At 37.0% G+C, this 12908-nt stretch overlaps 1 long non-coding RNA gene across 2 annotated transcripts; it reads right to left on the bottom strand.

Annotated features, from left to right (window-relative positions):
- Positions 1-265: 265 nt before the first annotated feature.
- LOC144379355 (uncharacterized) lies at positions 266-12676 on the bottom strand. Of its 2 annotated transcripts, XR_013442183.1 has the most exons (5): positions 12622-12676; positions 6568-6619; positions 3626-3718; positions 720-775; positions 266-618 (listed from the first exon to the last, which is right to left on the bottom strand). It is a non-coding gene; the product is annotated as an uncharacterized LOC144379355 (long non-coding RNA). The 2 variants fall into 2 exon arrangements; XR_013442184.1 differs by lacking the exon at positions 3626-3718.
- Positions 12677-12908: the final 232 nt, after the last annotated feature.

Consider the following 12908-nt stretch of genomic DNA (forward strand, 5'->3'; position numbering starts at 1 on the left):
AACTGTCTTCTGTTAGGAAAATTGAATATGTTTCCTGTTATTTGAGCACAGAGCCTCCATGGTTTGGCTGATGAGGGATGCATTATGTATTGTTTATTTAGCATTTTGAAAACAAAAGCAAGATATTGAAGGTAAAATTGATTACTGCTGGATTGCATTATATAATCAAGTTTTCTCCTTTTAAATTTCCCTTTACAATCCTTTTGTAATGTTTTAAAATGAGATCGTTTCATGTCTTCGTTTTTCAAAAATACACAGGGCTTGGTTTTTATCGAGATACCTTTATTTGTAAACAAGCCACAGGAAACTCTAAAAACTCAGTGTTGTTATATTTGTGAAGTTCGAAGAAGAATGTTTGGGAATAAGGAACGTAATTCAGTTTGTGTGAATCTAATTGCAAAACTTCCAGTTTGCCCCCAGTCGATTTAGAGAATCCAACATTTGCTAGTTGAAAGAGGGATGTCATCTTCTTTTGTTTGAAATAGACCACTTCAGAACATGCCGGGGAGGGGCCATAAGAAAAGGAAGAGTTTTTGGATATTTGGAAATGCAAACCTCAAAATATCAAATTTAAGATTTTTGAGTTAGTTGTCGGTAAATGAAAAAGCCGGCTTCAACCTGTGAATTAAAAAAAAATGAAGTGTATACTCCATGAATTTATATTTTTTTTAACTAAATAAATGTGACTAAAGAAAACATAGACTCAAAAATATACTTACAGGATGAGAAAATTGGGATGTCAATCCACGTGAATGTTCTCCACTCCCTGAAGAACCTGCAAAGAGATACGTTCAGCATTTTGTTTAATTTCCCCATTTTTGTTTTGGACCCGATCATGTTTTAGAAATATAAAATCTGAATAAACTCTAAAAAGACTGAATGTAAAATCATCTAATCACTGTTTCTTTCTTTCTTTTTTTCAGTGAGAAATAATCCTCACATGTGCTGATGACTCAGGCACATGAATCTGCAACAAGCAAGTAGGACAAAAAATAGTTAAAATGAATCAACATTTATCTGGAAGATACAGTCCTGACCTTAAAAAAAAAAAAAAAAAAAAAACGTCATTTATCTTCTGTGTCCTGTGATGTTTTGAGGATTCTGGCAAATATGGCAGTTAAACAAACTTCTCTCACAATCTAAATACTGTCTGTTCAAGAGAGGCTTCTAATGTTTATAGCTCATAAGTAAAGAAAAAAAAAAGAAAGAAAGAAACCCTGGTATTTTACCAAGACTAGTGCTCTTGAAAATGTCTCCGAACAAAGTGTCTAAGCAAAACTTTGGCCACAGATATTCTCAATTCCTCATTCTTCCTCTGATTTTTTTTTTCAATGAGATATTTTCGTATTCTATCATTGCATTCCTTTTCTTGTAATTAACAAATTAATTTCAAAAAATTAATGCCTGACTAGTGACCTGGTCATACAAACTTCCTTTAGAAACAGTTGAGAAGAAAACATCACATTTTTATGAACCCCGTCTCCTGCCAGGGGCCTCGGAGGAGGAACACCATTATGCATTGTTATCAGCGTGGTGTAATTTGACTGTTGACAAAGTATCCGCGGCAGTGAGAATGAGCGCAGTTAGAAGTGTGGCGGATTGTAATCAAGAAGATGCTTAGCTGTGCAACACTGCATCTTGAGCAGATTTGAATCAACATTGCCTTAAGGGGACACACACACACATACCAAAAGAAAAAAAAATCCATTAATTTTTAGAGGAAAATTAGAGTGGCACTTGATGAAGTAAAATTTGACATGCGTTAATTGCTCTGCAGCTCTCCTAATTAGAGATTTTCAAATTCTCTTACTGCTGTCACCAGGATGGCACATTGTCTTACTGGACAAATCCTGAAATTGCAAATTCGTTTGATCAGGAAGTTTTATGGAGGAAGATTGGACTGTGTCCTCTAGTCAGTCCATTTCCAGAAGGTGGACCGCTGGAGAGCAGAGGGATTTCCAGCATTACCTTCACCACAGATAAAAATAGGCTTTACTAAAATAGTTTCATTACAAGACTTAATGTAAAGGAAGCAGGTGCTGATGTGATTTTCTTCAACAGACGGAAATGTTCCTTTGATACTCACGCCTCTGTTTCATATGAAATATTTCAGGTGGGGGGGGGAGCCAGTGAAATGCTGCATTATACACACATTCTCATATTTCTACTTCTATCCTTCAGAAATTGGAGAGAGGGGATTCTGAAAGGCCATGTCACATTTTTCCCAGGGCTGAAGTCCTAGGCAACGGCAATCCTGGTTCCCCTTCTTATCTTCAAGTAATTACACTGCTCTTTGGCCCTCGGGATGGCACCAAATATGACACAATAATAATTTTGGTTTCCCTTTTTCAACCCTTCCGTCTAGCCCTTGAACCTCTCTTAATTCATTAACATATTGAATTTTTTCAATTTTCCATTTTCTTGCACTAACAATATTAATGCCGGGGTGAAAGCTTGATTGGAGCTAAATTACTTGTTACCTGCTGGCATTTACTTATATGGCATTGAATTATAAAGCTTGGCTATTGTCATGCCTTGGGCGAATTGTTTATGACACCAGTAATAGGAGTAATTGTTATTGTTGAAATTACCTGTCAGCTACCCATAGCAGTGGCCCTTGTCCCACTGACAAATAGTGACAAGGGAGAGGGATCCTCCATGCGTCCCCCTGATGGCTTCTCCTCTGATAATAAGAAGTGCAGGGCCTCTGATAATTCACCTGTCACTGTTGAGTGCAGCTCAGAGAGAGTTAGCCAAATTGTTGTCATTCACTTTGACAAAGACGGCAAGATGCTCTTGTGCAAGAGGAGGGTTATGAAAATAAATGAAATCGTTTACACCCCCTTTGTTTGTTTGGCTCAAGAATCGCCTGGCTTTGTATGAGGTTGTGAAATCGGGGTCCAGTTCTAGGTGTACCTCTGCTCACTCTAAGATGAGGATCCCGCGGAAGAAAAGGCACCTGAGAAGACTCGCTATTCTGCAATTTGCGTTAAGCTGTTTCAAAATGATTTTCGGATATAAAGAGAAAGTCAGTGAGACTGTCACGAGAGGTCTGAACGTGTGGTTGAGTGCATTAGTTTATAGCACGTGTAAAATTCACACCTTTTCTCTCCTGTCTTCCTTTTATCCCTCCCTTTTTTTTTTTTTTGAATCCATGCAGGCATTCAAATTCAGTAAGTGTTCAAAAATGCACAAATTTCCCAGTTGCAACCAAGTTTTCTTTAAAACTGTAGAAATCTGCAGAAATCTGCATCTTTGACTCTTCAAGTCTTTCAAGATTATATAGTCAAATTTAGGATTATTATTGCAAATGGTCGTTTCCTTTCCATAAATTATCTCTTATTTATGTAATATCTTCATGTGTAAAGAGATAAATGAAACGTAGTTCCAGGTATGAAGCATCAATTATCACAGGCTAACAGAGGAAGCAAAATGACTCTGTTATTGCCAGAGCTCCAATATAAATATTTGCATTTTAAAACCCCTTGGTTGCAGCCTGTGAACCTGTCGTGGACAGAGAAGGGGACAGGAGGTGGGGGTGGTGTCTGGGACTGTCCACCGCTGAAAGAAAAGGACTTTAAAGTAAGCAAACCTTTGCTTTTATAAAGACCAAAATCATTCTCACCATTCCACAAAGGGCATCATTTCACGCTAGGAAAATTCTTATTTTTAGGGGCCTGTGAGGTTATTCCTTATAGATCTTCTTGACAAATACTTGCTGTTATAAGACATGGAAAAGAAAAGAAAAGAAATAACTAGGATAAATGTAAAATATTGGCTCCTTATAGGATAGTAATCATCTGTTTATTGGTCTCTCTACCAGACAAGTAATGACCAAGCCCAGCATTAAGTGCCAGCAACATGGCCTTGGGCCTTTCCCTCCTAACACCGGCCATCATCTGATTAGAGAACCTCAAAGAAGTCACTATTGCATAATTTTCTGGGTCTTAACAGCGCAGTTTGGCTGGCAGGAAAACTACCTAAGAGGGTTGATAAAGCAACAGTGAAACATGATTTTTATTTACTCCACTTACACCTTGCTCTCTGAAAAAAGTCTCTGAGTATCTCAGACGCTGGTGGCTACAGAAGAAACCTAAAATTGGTTCAAATAGGAATTGTGGGAGAGGTGGGGGGGTGGGGGAGGCAGCGGGGGAGGAGAAGGCAGGGACGGGGGGAGGGGGTGCACGGTGAGACAGGAAAAGTAAAATTATCTATCCCTTAAAGCTTTCCATGAGCTGCACCTAGAAGTAATTAACAACATTGTTATGGGCACCTAGACATTTTCTTAGGTGTTCTGTATTTAAAGCAGGTAAATAAGTTTTTAGCAGTACTAAAATCATAGATGCAATAACATGATGATGGGAATAAAATGAGTTTTTAATTCTTAATAATAATGTAGTCATCTAAAGGCAACCACTCACTGGTTAACCATGTTGAATGTCCCTGATTAACAAGTGGAAGCAGTGACATAATTAAGAGGTTATCGGTAGTAATAAAAATGCTCAAACCTGTCTTGGAATGTGATCCCTTTAACAGATAATTTTTAAGAATGTAGCATGTCCATGCTTTCTCTGTCGACACACACGTTAGTGATCCCAGGAGGGAAAATAAACATACGTTTTTAAATGAAGATATTTAAAATGTACCCCATATTTCAGCGTGTTGCTGTAACCTGGTCTTTTTTATGTTCCTCCTATAAAACCTAAATTAAGCCTCTTAGGAGTGGTTTTGCTGTAGGTTTCATCTAAAAACACAATACATTTTAAATGGTTCCAGTACTTGAGTGCACTTTAACATGTGATCACTAACATGTATTCTCTTCCCCTTCTTCCAAGCAGCAGGCTTTTAAAAGGATGAGCCTTCTTTAAAATTTAGCTTCATTTGAAATGTAAACTTTTAACAAATAGTAATTGCTCCTCTAGCTCTGTTGATAAAGTGACTGGCAGCAAATCTTTTCTCTCTCTCCCTCTCTTTCGTGTAACATTTTGAAACACCCATCAGTGTCAAAGGAAACTGCACACATCTCCTTTGCTGCTCTAAATAAGGCTCAGCAATGTTAAGAAAAATGTCAGAAAAAGCTCGGTGGATTAAAGTAACATTTCTGCACCATGTCACAGAGAATGGCAGGGCAGACTGGTCTGCATAATTCTGAAATATATTTTGTGCAAAATGCTTACTCTCTAAACCAAATGAAATTTTATTTGGAAAGATTTAAGATCGTATTTGATAACATACAACATCCAGTTGTTTTTCTAGATCTTGTTATTCCTTAATATGCCTTTGGTATGTATTTTTTAAATCAGAGCAATGATACACTCTTCTCTTTGTAGTGCGTTTCTCCACCCGTGTGCAGCGTTAAAATACATTTCAGACTCTTCAGTGCATTTTTCTTTTCTTTCTCAAATTCCTAGGATGTTCATTCAGTGAAAGCAGTAAAAACGCTGGGCTCTTGCGCATGCAAATTTATTGAACTAATCAGTCCTTTTTCGCTTTAAATAAAATTTGTATATGGCTTTGGAGATGCTCAGAACAGTTCACTTAGAGATATAAAAATACATACATAAAGCATTTACATTTCACTCATGTATTAAAAATAAATTCCTGGTTTGAGATTTTTAGTTTTGTTCTATTTTTATAAAGAATATTCAATAATTGCAAAAGAGTATAATGATAGTAAAGTATCTCATAGTATCATAAGTACGTAATTAAAACTTAACAGTTAAAAAAGAAAATAACTACGGATTCATTACTGGATACCAATAGACATGGCAAGATTAGTTTTACAGAAACAAGGTAAATCTCAGCTGATTTTAAGTATAAACTTTTTCAAAACAGTTTAAAAATGAATTTAGACAAATTTGTCTCTTAACCTTTAAAGATTTCCTGCCTGTTTCTGTATGTCCTTTATTACATTAATTTTTTATTTAAATTACACCATTAACTGGATATGAATTTATCAAGAATACATGTATTGATTTATAAAACAGTACCATTAATTATTATAATAGCTAGATGTAGCTGATATTACAAAGCCATTTAAAGGTTTTTAATATAACTTGGACATACATAGATAGATAGACATTATGGACAAGACTACAATTTAAACTGGCTACTAGCAGTTAATGAAATCCTTGATTTATATTCTAGTTTAGAGATTGATTATATTGTTGCTTTGTAAAACTATTTATATTATGCCATTTTTTAAAGGATGTCTCAATAAAAAAGCTAAATAAAATATTCAGTCAATTCCCAAAGCAGATTTTGTTTTCTATATTTTAAATGCTAGTGAAAATAATTGATTGTGTGTGTTCCAAGCTTTGTCATTTCCATTCCAGAGGTGGCTTTCCTAAAGGGAGCCTCGTTTGCAATGCACACTTTCGCACACTCTTGATCCTTGCAGAAACAAACCCCTTCTCTTTATTTCATTACCAACATTGCTCCCCGCCCCCCCAACACACAAACCCATGTATATTTCACAAAACCCGCACATCAGGACACATAAGTCTTTTTGGCATCTTTTATGTTATGCATTTTTTTTTCTTAAGGTTGTGGAAAGCTGGGACTTACCCCAAAGCCGCAAAGCAGGCAATCACGAAGAGTATTTGGGTAAGAATGCAATCTGAAGAGAAAAAAAGAAAAATGAGGAAGAATATAAGCAAATAACTAACACTTTCAAATTACTTTTCAAATGATAATTAGCCAACGAATAGATTGAAAGTTAAATTCTTTTCACATTGTACTTGGTTTGGGTCTCCTGGTCTCTTTATTTGTATCACTTTTCCTTGCCTGGCAACATATGTTACCGATTTATTATAGTATTTTTACTGTTAGCAGACAAATCTAAAGGCTAGCTGAGAAGGCTAGCTTCATCTGATGACTTTCACAACAACTGCAGGGCATCCTTGAGGGTGAGCCAATAGGCTCTTTTGAAGCTATAATACTATTAACCATTTTGATGCCGAAATATTTCTTATAGCTCAAGTTGGTTCTCTTTTTGTAGGTGCTCTGCGTTTTGCGTATATAAAAGTTTAATGTAAATGATTTGTTTAGTAAATATTTCACTAGCCTTCTAAGCACTTTCTTCCATGTGTCCTAAGTTGCGTAAAAGCCATATGAATGCTTTGGTTTCTTTATTTTCCCTTTCTTTTACAGGACACTGAAATCTGGACACACATTTATAAGTAAACAGCTATCAAGCATCACGTTAAGTTGTCACTTCTCCCTCCCCCACGCCATTAATTTTCTGCTATGCTACTAAGAGAAACAAATATCCCTTAGAGTTCCAATGATCACATCGCTGATACATGTACAGCCCAGAAAAGTAAAGTTCAAGCGAGAGAGATTCTTTGGGGCTAAGAATCTGAAATTACTTTCCAAATTAGAGATGCCGTTCACTATGGCCATTTTAATGGATACGTGGCACTAGCCAAAGGTTTATGCCTTTTAATATGTATACGTGAAAATGTCGGTTTTAGAACTGTATTTGTTGACTAAAGGTATTCGTTTTAAAGCTGCCAAAATAACAAACTTCTATTTTTGATCACCTGTAATTTACTTCAGTCCAAATTATCTAGTTAACTTTAAAATCCTGACAATCTCTTTCTCCACTGAAATGTCCTGTGCGGTGTTCACTTACAACTTCAGGTACATTTTATAGAATTTCTTCTGAGTACGTACGGCTTAAAATTTTAGAAATTAAATCTCAAATTTTGGAAGCCAGTGTCTCCTGTCTACGAGGTCCAGCTCGGCAACTAAAATTTAATACAATTTTGAAATCAGAATTCAACGAATAAAACCGAGACATGTGTGGCAGCACTTAGCGGTCTCACTGTCAAAAAAGTGAACTTTGAGGACCTGAAATGCACCCTGCAGCCCCGGGGTGCAGAAGGTGCTAAGAGATATTGTCTGTCCAAACTCACCTAGCATAGTAGACCGTCTGCAAATCATAGCAATGCCATAGCTTTCCAACATGTTTCAGAACACATCCCCTACCTGGTTTTAAGACATTTTTATGTAGCATTTGCCTTTGGAACAGGTGTAAAATAACTACCATCCATCTCACCATTCAGCTAATTTTATTTTTTCTTTATTACAAGTTCCCGGATCTTCAAATTTATACTTCAATATACTTTCCATAAATTTTATTTTAGTATTAATTATAATTACCCCAGCACAATAATAACAAGCAAATTTTATATTAAACATCTATACATATATAATTTTGTCCTAGTCTAATGTCGCTTAATGTTTAAGGAGGTTTATTGTTAAGACCTATTGTCAGATATTTACCATATTTACTTCTTTTGTCCCCAGGAGGCATCTTATGGGGACTCTAGGTAATTTTAAGTCAGGAGCAATTATGATCAAAAGGATTTCAGCTTCAGAGAATGAGGCCAACTTTCTGAGAGCATAAATGCACAGCAGCTCTGAAAGTGATCATGTGTAGGGTTATGAATACCCAGGTGACTCAGCGCTAGCCCTGTCATTTCATTCCATGAATGAGCCCATCCTAAAGGCACTGATTAGGACACATTCATTTTAAATATTAATTTTCTCAGAAAAATGAATAGCGACAACTCTGTTGAAGGCCCTAGAGTTTTCATCTTCAAAAGATTATATTCTTGAACCAAAATAGAATCTCTAGCAGAGTTTTATCCCCATATGTGGAAGCATGCCAACTGTGTACATGGCGCTCCAAGCTCCTTGATGCTTGACGCTCGTTTCTCTTCTAGACTAGGTCCTCCACTCCTTGATATAGGCCCTTAATAGAGGAAATGGGCTGGACTGTCCCTTCTCTGCTTCTCTTAATCTGCCCCCTCCACCCACCACATTGTCTCTCCCTCCTCCACCTTAAAGCAGGTGCCTTTTAAAGGCCTGAATCTAAAGACACAGGTTCCTCTGGCTTCCTGGTTGGGGCTCTGTCGTTATCATTCTGTAATATCTCTAACTGGCCCCTTCCAGCAACTGGTCCAACCCTAAGCTGGGATCCCCCATTCCCTGTTGCTCCTCACCTCTACCCCGACCCCCAAGGGCCACCCCCCTGCTTTCTGTTTTGTCCATCACCTCGGTTCTTTTCCCCTGTCTCTGACCTGCACTTTTTCTGGATCAGACGCAGGCAGGTTGAGAGGTAATGAGAACCAGATGGACATAGCGCAGAAATTGCCCAAATGGGTATGAGAATGTGGGGAGCTGTCAGGCATGGAGAGAAGCTGGAATTTTTCAGCAATAAAATGGGATTTATCGCCACTCTACCACAGTCATTGCCGACAACCGTTTACCTTGACAGAAACCCCATTCCAATAGGCCACGCCGATGCAGATTCTTTTTTCCCAAAGAGTGATGATTGGTATTTGTTCTAAGGCTCAAATGGCCTGCACTAAAGGTGAAGCATTAGGCCAAAGTCCTGTATTCCCCACTGAGGCAAATGAACCTGCTAAAATAAGTTCCTTCCACAATGGCTGTGTAATTGAAACCAGAAAGTGAGAGAATTTGATAAATTGCTTGACCCTGAAGGAATGTTAAGGTCATAAATTTTCATTGCATTTTTTTCTCTCTCTTTTTTTATATTTTTATATATTGATTATATTTAGTATTTGCTTCAAAATTCAACAAGCTTCCAGATCATCGGTTGTGGCCCCAGGGGAGGGCACAGTAAATCATCAATTAAGAGGGCAGGGGGGCCATTCTCCCCTCATCTTCCAAAGAGGAATGTCAGCTCCTCAGTCTTCCAAGGACAGTCATGGAGGTGTCTTACATCTCAGAATTATTCCAACTTTGCACGCAATTTGTCCTGGCGTGGACAAAGTCAAATCCACAGGAAAGGTTTTTCTCAGAGGCTGCTGCTACACTTCTATCATTTAAGAATGATGGACTGTTAAGAGACTGGCAATCCATTTACAGCAATCACACCCACACACCCTTTTCCCCTGGAACCTAAAAGTAAGAACAATGGTATTTTAGCTGAAAAAGGTGATCCTCTTTTTTTTAGGTAAATTGAAAGTGTGCCTGTGTGTGTGCTCGAGAGCACCCGTGCTGCTGAATGCTGGTTTTGGCAAGTCCGCTTTGAAGTTTTTCAAACTTACTTTTTTAAAATCTGGATTATCTTAATGTGGAAATAAAACATAGGTCATAAAAACAGCCCAAACCACATGTGACATAATGTAAAACGGACTCAAATACTAAAGTCATCACATAGTAGCAAATTTCTACACATCTTGCTTTAAAGTTTTACTTGTTTTTCTAAGAAGTGAATGAACTAAGCTTGTCAGCATTATAATTTAGCTGTATTTTCTACCAATTACTTGTAGTGATACATTACAAAGAGTGTCTATATATATATATATATATATATATATATATATATATATATCACCACTCTATCAAGTTAAATAATTTCTTGATAGCCAAAACTTCTTACCCTTGAAAATTTTAAAGAATAACCCATCTCCTTTGTATTTGTGTGCTTGACTTGTTCTCACTGTTAAATAAATAAAATCAGAAGTATTTAATCACTAATGCATAGCTTTTCTGTTCAGAATTTTCAGAATTCAAGAGACCCGAACTGGGATGCAGAGCAGAATTTCTGATTGACCACTGGGACAATTTCTCTAATTTAGGAAAGATTCATGCCAATTTATTTTCAACTATTAATGATCAGTTTACAGATTGAAACCAATACTAGCTCGGGGATGTGTAAGCATTAAATAAGTACATGTGCATTTCTTGAAAACCATCTAAACTGTATAAGAAAAAAATAATTTATGGTGCATTCCTTTAAGTATTATTGGTAGGGGTGAGGCTAAATAATTTCCAGTCCTATATCCTACTTTGTTTTGCTCAAAAGTAATTAATGACAATATTTATTCAGAGTATTTCTATCTCAAAAAATTTTTATTGGTCAAGTAAAGAAATTGGAAAGAGAGTCCATAAAAGAAATAAATTCAAATTCTTATTATTCCAAAACATGCAAGTCAGAGAATTTGTGAGTGAGGCAAAGCAGTAAGTAATAAATAGTTCCAAGACTGTTGAAAATCTTAGAATCTGGCACCAAAGTACAGGGAAAAAGATAATTTTCATACATTAGTGCTTATATGTATATATATATTCTAATAAGAACTCAGCAAGCATATGTTTTCAACTTATAGAGGGGAGATCATTATGTACATATGATCTACTGTTAATCTAGTGGCTTTGTCAGTGTTAAAAATGTGACTTCCTTCCTCTGCACTTAAAAATTTCATTGCAAGACTTTCAGAAAAACAAAAAATAAATAAATATATGCATATGTATGTATATACACATATATATAAGTATAAATAAAATATGAACAGAAAATGGCTTCAATCACTAATATTTTTGCAAACTAATGTTCAGCTGATGCAACTCAATTTTATTTTGCATCACATTAGTGTCATAATGGTAATGACTAGCCTTTATTCACTAACAGTTTGAGTCAGCACTTTGAGACATTTTCAAATTAGGTCATACTGCACATTTGTGGCTGATACAAAGGTTGATTAAGAGAGCTGCACAATTTTAAAGTGATGTGGTGTGAGTTGAATTAAGTTCTCTTTGATAGTTACGGGAAATGTGAGCCACCATAAGTAAGCAGAAATAATGTATGGGCTATAGGGGGAGAATAGATTTCCACAGAGTGCTTGAAGTCATACTCATTTACAATTTCACAAAGTCCTCTGTCTGTTATGGAAGAATTCTATCATGGGGCCTAGAAATAAGCAATGAATTACAATAAGGACACTGGAGGCCTGGTCCTCAGTCCTGTTGCAGTGAAAGTCAGTTTTTGCCTTTATGTCCCTTTTGATCGTCTCAATAAAGAGCTTTTTTTTTTCCTTCTAGACACTGACTACTGCTTTTCTGAAGTCAAAATGATCCCGTGTCACAACCAAACCATTTACCCATAATGTGATGATGCTGAGGTCTGGCTAAATCACTATGCAAGCTGGACCTGAAGAGAATAAAAAAGAAAAGAAGGAAGAAGGTCCACTTAAAGTGATCTTGTCATGGCAGACCCACAACCTCACCTAAAATGTGTAGGCACAGGACTGTCTTTAATGCACCCAGCACTTCCAATGAATTGTAAAAATTACCCCTGAAAGGCAGAGCACCTTTTCATTGGGTTTAAGGAGAACAAAAATAAAGGCTGAAACTCTTACTTGTTGGTTTGCTCAAAGGGCAAAAATAGCTGTTATTATTAACACTCTATTTACTTCACACTGCCCTCTCTGTAGCAGAAGGGAGCCAAAGAAGACTATATATATATATATATATATATATATATATTATATATTACGGGTGCAAGTGACCTTAAAAGCCAAAGAACCTGGAGAAAAACTGAAACGAAAGAAAAAGCTCCGTCCTTGGCTTAGCAGGCTTTGGTCCCGAGGACACAAAAGGAGTCCCCTATAGTTTCTCTTGCACATACACCTGGCTTCCTTTGCATTGGCATCCTGAAACATATGGGATCAAATCACATTGTATTTATGTCTTTGTTGTGCTTTTTCAAATTTCAGCTTCCCAGGCAGACCCTTCTGTACTCCTGGATTGCGTCCCCTGGGGAGGGACAACCTGGGTGTGCTGCCCTGCGCCCTGCAAACCTCTTACCTCCAGTTTCTTCTCCGTTTCTTTGAAATTCCATCTGAGCTTTCATGGAAGTTTGGACTGAACTTGTTTTCTCTGGGAGAAGACATAGGCAAAGTAAGAGGAAGGACCCAACTAAAAAAAAAAAAAAAAGGTGTACAAGTTTTTTTAAAAAAACAAATGTGCCTAGGGGCACCTGGGTGGCTCAGTCAGTTCAGGGTCTGACTCTAGATCTCAGTTCAGGTCTCCATCTCAGGGTCATGAGTTCAGGCCCTGCACTGGGCTTCACGATGGGCATGGAGCCTACTTAA

Source organism: Halichoerus grypus, chromosome 10 (genome assembly GCF_964656455.1).
Source record: "Halichoerus grypus chromosome 10, mHalGry1.hap1.1, whole genome shotgun sequence".
NCBI lineage: Eukaryota > Metazoa > Chordata > Mammalia > Carnivora > Phocidae > Halichoerus > Halichoerus grypus.